The sequence below is a fragment of the Oratosquilla oratoria genome, chromosome 15, assembly GCF_046742065.1.
Source record: "Oratosquilla oratoria isolate Oo_2021 chromosome 15, ASM4674206v1, whole genome shotgun sequence".
Classification (NCBI taxonomy): Eukaryota; Metazoa; Arthropoda; class Malacostraca; order Stomatopoda; family Squillidae; genus Oratosquilla; species Oratosquilla oratoria.
This window is the reverse complement of record NC_134791.1, coordinates 21,338,116-21,345,615: the sequence shown is the minus strand read 5'-3', so window position 1 is coordinate 21,345,615 and position 7,500 is coordinate 21,338,116. Positions and strand designations below refer to the sequence as shown.

Genomic DNA, 7,500 nt, shown 5'->3' with positions numbered 1-7,500 from the left:
CTGGCAGGAATGCCCCTCTGTTTCTGGACGCCCCACATACATGAGAGATTAATTGAAAAAGCAGACATGAAATGATACATTTTACTGCCGTGCGGATGTGAAGAAACTCAACTAAACTTAAAGAAAAATGTGTAAAACACACAGACTAGTCGAGATTAAACACACACACTCATTTTCTACCGACAAACTTGAATGACAAACTGGTTATATCTGAAGGAGCGAGGCCAAACGCAGAGTATGTGATCCAATGTATTTTACGTTTCGCCAAGCAGGGCTTCTTCAGAAATAACATAGTGGACAAACATCTGACTCCTCATATAACCCGAGCTTGCGGGGAGAAATAAACATGAAACTGGTGTAAACACAATTTGCGTAAATTGCTTGTTACGTAGTTATTGAAATTGCTGAAGGGTTATTTATTGTAAAAAAAATCCATTGTAAAATACATTGGATCCCATACTCTGCGTTTGGCCTCGCTCCTACAGTGCTGTTGCAGTCGTTGCTGCTTTTACTCATTTGGATATATCTGACCCCGGTTTCACCACACACGTGACCAATCTGCTTGGTCAAACTGATTCATTCATGTTTTTAGGTTTTCCACTGAGAATAGGCCTTCACGATGCTGGTTCTTGCACTTAGTAATAAAGTGTTGGATTTGGGAAAAAAAAATAAAAGAAAAACGCCATGAGCTCATCCTAAACAAGAAGCCCAGGGAGATTCTCAACTGGCTTACGGCGTTATCACACTGCGCTGTTTTTCCGTCGACCTCCAGCACTTTTTCCGCCGTAAAATGATTGTGGCAAACCGTTTTGTTTTCTCAACAAGTTACACAGAATATCACTTGAATGTCATATCAGAATCCTTCCGGAAGGCTACCGGCTGCAAATCTGTTCCAGCAGTCGGAGGAAAAATAGCCCAGTGTGATAACGCCTTTAGTCATCAACCCTCACGAGGCTCTCCATGAGTCAGTGGTAGCGCGCGTGCCTGGTACCCGCGTGGGGATTTCGGGCGTTTGTTCGAATCCTGGCCATGGCGCAGAGGTTGGGAAGGGCATTCCCTCTGAGTAATGGCCCCCAACCGCTGTTCACCTTTGACCTGAGGTGACCTCAGATGACCTCCAGGTTTCGTCACTGCAAGAGTGGATACACCGTCTTCTGGGTTCATGCACGACCTGTTCCAGACCACCATCAGTGTTGAGGTCTGAGCGAACACCAGCCTCGCAAACCGGGAAAAAATCGACACCCACTTGCCGTCCAGACGAACAAGAGACACAATCGTTATTTCACAGCGATGGTGAGACATACCGGAAGTAGATTGGCGTATGAGGTCTTCCGTTCTCGAAAAGGTGTGATGTGATCGACAGTTCTCGAGAATTAGTTATACCGTACCGCTCAAGTGCAGACAGGAGAAGAAGGAGACTATCGTGAAGATTATCTTATCGATTCCCAGACGCACTCTTGATTGGCGGCATGGCTTCTCACAGACAACGCGTTTTTTGTTTGTTTTTTGTTTTGTTTTTTCTTGTCAGTATGAGGCTTCCAGATGAATGTGCTATTCTAGAAGGCAGTGTGGAGACCCATTTACCATCGTTTCGCCTACACCCACACAACCTCTCGATACGGGGTATTATTGGGACAATTCCATTCCAGGAGATTATGAGAACTGAGGTTTACCGTGGAATCCAACCCCTTTGGACCAGAATCACGCATCGTTCTATCATGAATGAGGATAAGCCCTCCCACTCCCACCCCCACCCCCACCCCACAAAAAAAAAAAGTTGGTCAGTTTTATCTTTTGCTATCGTTTCGTTGTTAACCTTCATGACCACCCCACCCCCAAGGTCTTCGGTGCAATTTTTCATTTCTCTTTCCATAAAACTAGAACCACTATTCATTGTGAATCTATAGGTGGTGAGTGTTTAAGGTTAAATAAAACCCTTGTCTATAAACCTCTAATTTCTATTTCACCACAAAATTGAGCGGACTTCTAGTTGAACGGATCTTTCAGCGTTGTTAGCGGAATTCCTGACTTGGTTTTGTTATGATTTATTTCAAGCCAGGGGGAGTACCTCATCATGTAAATATCATAACAATAACATCATACAAATATTCATAATAGGATGTGTTCGTGAGTGTGTAGGTTTATATGTGGTTATAGCTGTGTGGGGGCAAAAGGGGGAGAGCTCATTGTATACTTCGTAGTTTCTTGTGGTCTGGCGATTGAGTCATTATGCTGTGTACGCATTTTGCAACCGTCAGGCGACGTCTCGGCCAGCTATCTATCTCTCTCTCGTTCATGTGTGTTTGTTTGCTGTAACTTACAGTGATGGTTGATATATATACGTGATGGATACAAATGATAAAACAAACGTGGAATTCGTAGTCCAAACAAAGGAGGAGCGAGTTCGAACTATTAAGGATGGGTTTGCCTTAAAGCTTCTCACGAAGTCACCCGCATAACGTGCTACCACAACTTTGAGCTCATTTAAACGTAACCTTTCACACGTGACGGTTCACCCTTCGACGGCGCATCGACACCGTTCATGACCGCTAATCCAGCTGTCCTAGTTCGATTCCACCCCAGGGCTGAAATGATTTTAGCATAGCTGCACTGCGAGTCGACACACTTGCTCTCGTGAGCAAGGAGTTGGGTGTGAGTGTGTGTATAAGATCACAGCGCTACCCATAGATCATGTATACATATATGAGATCTTAGCTCTCATCCAAAAGGGTAATAGCTGTCGATCATGAGTCCAACATTTAATCCAAGACCATGGTAAATCACCCCATCTGTTGGAAGAAGGTGAGGACGCGCGTAGTTGCGGCCGAAGCCGTCACCTTTCCCTTATTATGAGCTTTAGAGACTGTTGGGGCAGAGTAGCCTTCTATGGTCCCCTTTCACTACTCTATTGTCGTCTCTATGGGCCGAATTTCTTTTGTGCTTTTAATTAACACTTTCCTTTCACCACTATCTTTGTTACATATGATTAGTCACTCACTATTTTCATCTGTAGGAATCCCCTTTGCTTCCCATCATCCGACTTGGTCAAGTTGCACTGAGTATTACCCTGTATAAGAGAGGGAGATTAAACGAGACTTAATTTTTCTTTCTGTTCTTCCCGAATATTAATACACTTGGTTCTTTAAGCTACACCAAGGAACTCCCGGCAGCGATCCTCTGAAAAACAAAAGAACTCCTTCGTTGTGAGTCTGATCTTGAGGACAGTTCCTGAATTCCAAAACTCTGCTTCAAAGCTCTTACCAGTCTGTCTCGGTTATTCATATCATGTAAAGCGTTTCACTTGTGATGTACGATTGGACCTCCCAAATATTTCTCTTCTTTTGTTTTCGTAACTGATTCATTTCCCGATGAATAACTTATTCATTATGTTTTTGGTGTTTTTACGTCTTTACATTTCTCGCATTAAATCTTTTGCATATGCCATAGATTGTTCCAATCTCCCTTACCTTTTATTCCTATCGCGATCTTTTGATCGTCTGCAAACATGTTAGTGTGGCTTGGCTTTCCGTACCTTTCAACACGAAAAAAGATAAGAATAAATAAATGATAACAATAGAAAGACCAAAATACATCGTCAGTAAACAAGACTTGCTTCTTAACCTGAAAGTCCTTTCATAAAAGAGATGCACTTACATGTTTCTAAGAGATTATTATTGAGTAAGCACGTTCATCGAACTGATTCCATAATCATTAGGCGAGCTTGCGCATTTCCACATGTACATGTCCTGACACAATACAAGTGTTGACAGTAAAAGCTCTCGTATTTTGTAAGCCTTACACCAAAGTAGACAAGAAAATTACTGAACCAGTGGTCGACAAATGACAATTTGCTGTTTTTTAAACTATATATATATATATATATATATATATGTATACATATATATATATATATATATATATATATATATATATATATATATATATATATATTTATACATAAACACGTGATCCAAGACCATGGACATGCAAGCACACACACAAACACGCACACACACACACACACACACACACACACACACACACACACACACACACACACACACACACACACACACACACACACACACACACACACACACACAACTGCTGCTACAGCGGTCTGAGTTCGAATCCTGCCCAGGGCTGAAATAATTTCAGTATCGCTGCGCTGCGAGTCGTTACTCCAACTCTCGTGGGCGGGGAGTTGGTGTGTGTGTGTGTGTGTGTGTGTGTGTGTGTGTGTGTGTGTGTGTGTGTGTGTGTGTGTGTGTGTGTGTGTGTGTGTGTGTGTGTGTGTGTGTGTGTGTGTGTGTGTGTGTGTGTGTGTGTGTGTGTAAAGTCACATTATTACCCATAGATCGGTCATATATGAACTCGGGAGGGAAATAACTGTCGATCACGAGTTGATCACGTGATCCAAAACCATAGTGATCACACACACACACACACACACACACACACACACACACACACACACACACACACACACACACACACACACACACACACACACACACACACACACACACAAGACTCGACGGCGGAGTGGAAGCGTTTGCAACTGCTGCTACAGCGGTCCGAGTTCGAATCCCACCCAGGGCTGAAATTATATCAGTATCACTGCACTGTGAGCCGTTACTCCAACTCGTGGGCGGGGAGTTGGGAGTGTGTGTGTGTGTAAGGTCAATGCATTACCCAGAGATCGGTCATATATGAGCTCTGAGCTCTCTTCCGGGAGGGTAAAAACTGTCGATACGAGTCCAACACGTGATCCAAGTCCATGGTGAATCACACACACACACACACACACACACACACACACACACACACACACACACACACACACACACACACACACACACACACACACACACACACACACACACACACACACACACACACACACACACACACACACACACACACACACACACACACACACACACACACACACACACACACACACACACACACACACACACACACACACACACACACGGGGGAAACAAGCACATTACAAGAGCAGAAGAGGAGAAAGTCTTGATAAAGGACAACCTGTAATCTGACAGACATATCAGCAGGATTGTGGGAAAGACACATTAACTACTGCAGAAAAGTAAAGTGTCGTTCCATTATATGGATGAAGAGATGATGAAAAAACTCATCGAAACCCTGATACGTCCAAAACTGGAATACTGGTTCAGGTATGTAGATGACTACCTTCTCATCATACCAAAAGACAAAGACACTGACATCCTTTTACACAATTTAAACAAAGCACAACAGAAAATACAATTAACAGTCGAACAAGAAAACCAGGACTTTCTCCCATACCTCTACACTTGAATCATCAGGGACAATAATACAGCAAAATTCAAAGTTTACAGAAAACCCACAAACAAAAATGACTACATACACTATTTCAGTGCCCACAGCGACAGAACTAAAAGTGGTATACTAATAGGATTCTTCCTGAGAGCACTAAGAATATGCAGCCCAGAATACCCTCAAGACGAAATAGACCACATCACCACTACATTCAAAACACAAAGCTAAGGAAATCAAACAAAGAAGCATCTCAAAACCACGAACCAAAAATGAAAATATCCTCCTCATAGCACCATCATCAGACCTAACTCACCTCCTAACCAAGAAATTAAAACCCATAGGCGTTACAGTAATATCAGACAAAGGACGATAAATACGCGACTTCACAAATAACAGACAAAATCCCACTCAACAAGACAGTATCCTATACAAAATCCCCTGGTCGGGATACAACCTTGCCTACTATGGTGAAACATACAGGGAATTAAAGAAACGCATACATGAACACAAAGCTGATATCCGTCACCACCGCTTAACAAACGCCTGGGTAAATCACATAGATGATAAACAACATTTACCTCAATGGAACCAAGCTAACATTTTACATGAAAATCTAAACAAACCACAAAGAAAGACACTAGAAGCAATATACATAAACACCAACGATTGCATCAACAACAGAACAGGAGATATCAAGATTGCAAAAAATACCGCCAAATACGCCATGAGACAATTGCTCACACATAACAAACAAACAAATACATCCACCCGCCTCACACCTGACCCCACATGACCACCAAGCCTAGCAACACACGGAATCCCACCCCGCGTCCCTCATAAACCACAGCAACTGCCCTACAAATACCTATGCATTCATTTTCTGTAAATATTACCTCTGAAGAATCCTCAAAGGCGAAATCGGTCAGGAATTAAGTCTCTTGTTTTCAATCGTGTCTTTCCATTCTTACCATTCATACACCTGTCATGATGTCAAACCAGCTCTCTCAACAAACTCCTAGGAATCTTCGTCGGCCGGTGGTGGCGAGGAGATATATCTCCTTGCTGCTGCCGGTCTGGCATGGCCGACCTCTACGTTGACGTCGGCAGGCGGGTTTACACCAAGACAAATACACACATTTCCCAAGTCACGTAATTCTCTGTTTTCAGAGTAGTGCTTGGAAGAAAAGAGGCACACGCACACTTGCTCGCTGGCAAAGCAGAGGCCCAAACCGTCTCATTCAGAACCCTCAATCTGATCGCAGGCTGGTCGACGGAGAGACTTGGGACACCTCTCTGTCCAACCGGCCCGCAACCTAACGCTGGCCTCTTCGCTGACGCTGGTGAGCGAGTTTACACTTCTGACATTTACACACAATTCCCAATCGCGTAATTCTCTGTTTTCAGAGTTGTGATTGGAAGGAAAGAGATCATACAACACCCGCCCGTCTGCCCCTCCCTCGCACCGCCACTGAATCAACTCTACAGGAACTCAAACCCAACCTGGGGAAAAGCAGGCAACTCAGGCCCCACCTGTGGCTCATCAGGAACGCGCTCGCCAGCGGTGGTGGCGAGGAGATATATCTCCTTTGCTGCTGCCGGTCTGGTTACGGACCGATCTCTTCGTTGACGTCGGCAGGCGGGTTCACACCGCCCGCCTGCCACCCTCGCACCGCCACTGGATCAACTCTACAGGAACTCAAACCCAACCTGGGGAAAAGCAGGCTACTCAGGCCCCACCTGTGGCTTATCAGGACCGCGCTCTACACGCGGGAAGTGAACTCTACTCACTTCCCGTAAGATACACACACACACCTCTCACGAACAGAGCCACAACACACGCACAAACATCTACACTTACTTTTTCTTCGACTAAAATTCGCTTCCTTTCTAACTTTCTCTTATACTACATCTTCTCATTTCAGTTTACCTCCCACTAAAGATTTTTCCGTTTTTCCACCTTTCTCTACTACTACGCCTCCTACCATTTTCTAAACTTTCGTTGGTGATCCTAATCCTAACCCCGGCGTCAGCACCTCCGTCCAAGCTCCCGGTCCATTTCTCCCGAGCCGCGACCACCAATAAACCCCTAATCGCTCGCAAATCGCCCGGTGGCAATAGCCCTCTTTTATACGCTACTATCTTTTCATTTTCTTACAGACATTCTTCCCCTCC

At 44.2% G+C, this 7,500-nt stretch overlaps 1 protein-coding gene across 2 annotated transcripts in view; it reads right to left on the bottom strand.

The window, feature by feature from the left end:
* The window catches only part of LOC143033352 (organic cation transporter protein-like), a 48,453-nt gene extending 47,025 nt beyond the window's left edge, over positions 1 to 1,428 (bottom strand). The window contains exon 1 of one of the 2 annotated variants that reach the window (XM_076198687.1): positions 1,305 to 1,428. The gene's annotated coding sequence lies outside the window, so the exon portion shown is untranslated. The remainder of the gene's footprint in view (positions 1 to 1,304) is intronic. The other variant, XM_076198686.1, reaches the window with a different exon arrangement.
* Between the last annotated feature and the right edge of the window lie 6,072 nt (positions 1,429 to 7,500).